The sequence below is a fragment of the Austrofundulus limnaeus genome, unplaced genomic scaffold, assembly GCF_001266775.1.
Source record: "Austrofundulus limnaeus strain Quisiro unplaced genomic scaffold, Austrofundulus_limnaeus-1.0 Scaffold1357, whole genome shotgun sequence".
NCBI classification, from domain to species: domain Eukaryota; kingdom Metazoa; phylum Chordata; class Actinopteri; order Cyprinodontiformes; family Rivulidae; genus Austrofundulus; species Austrofundulus limnaeus.
The window spans coordinates 46,139-47,434 of NW_013953759.1; positions in this window are offsets into that span (position 1 = coordinate 46,139).

Genomic DNA, 1,296 nt, shown 5'->3' on the forward strand with positions numbered 1-1,296 from the left:
GCTGGATAGATTACTTTTAGTGCTGTTGTGGAATACTTATATCTGTATCACCTTGACACTGTCCACTTTCCATATCTTGTGATATCCTTCCGGACGTCATCATCGAGTTGACCTATTTCCGTGTATCAGGATGGGGCAGGTTATGATTGGTTGTTCATTATCACATGATGTTAGCTGACAGTATATCATTGCTTGCCGGCCTATGACAGGCGGGCCCACATCCTACAGACTTCGTGATTGTTTTCTGTTCCATGTCTGCCCATTAATAAATGACTTTATGATCATACCCGCAAGACTATTTGTCTTTTTAACACACTTTCGCCGTGTTTCTGACCATCTTCCCGCGACAGTTTGGCGTCACAACTACGGAAGCCTTCCAGGGACCGGAGCGGCGCGCGCAGCGGCCGGTCTGTTTTGTTTCGGACGGGACCGCGAACATGGCGGCAGCAGATGCTTCGTCTGCTCCGGGGTTTTGTGGGTCTGTCATGCGGACGGCTGCTGCGGGTTGCGCTCCGGCACTGGGGCTGAAAAGAACCTGTCTGGACGGAAGCACGGTGAGCTAAATGTTTTTTTTTACGCTGTCGGAAATAAATATATAAGCGAAAGTGCTACAGCTAACTTCCAAGCTTAGCACACTCTAAAAAAAAAGTCTAGTTATCAGGTGCCTGTTCTGTGTGCGCTCGAGGTCTGACTGACTTTTAGCCGAGGTAGGTCTGGGAGCGTTTATATTCCAGACCGAGTTTTAAAACAGGGAGGTTTGACTTTACTGTTTTAAAGGTAGGCAGCTAGCTCAGGCTAGTCGCTGCCATTTGCTGTTCCAGGAGTGAACAGGGTAGGCTAGAAACTCAGTTAGGGAAAGGCGGCCGCCGAAAACTTCGTTTCAGGAAGTTTTTACATAAGTGCAGTGTTAGCACGACTTGAAAGTGAATGGGACAAAGTTCGTCAGCCACTCGGCCCTCGGGAGCGCTGGACAGCACTTGCGCTAAAAGCTATGGATCTGCCATGAGCCACAACGGGTGAGCTAACGTTTTCATTAGCACGCTATGCTATACAGCTACGGCTAATATTTCAGGCCRCACACATTGAAATTATAAATTTTAGACGCTGATCTGGTCTTTCTGAGGCTGTAATGACAACTAGCTGAGTGTAGGTGTGGGAACGCTTCATTCCGCACCGAGATTATAAGCAGAGAGGTCGGCTCTCTGGTTTTTAATGTAGCCTGGATGATGACTGGATCATCCACGGTGAGTTACAGGTAGGCTAATACACGTTAGCTGCTGCCGCCTTGTTTCTCAT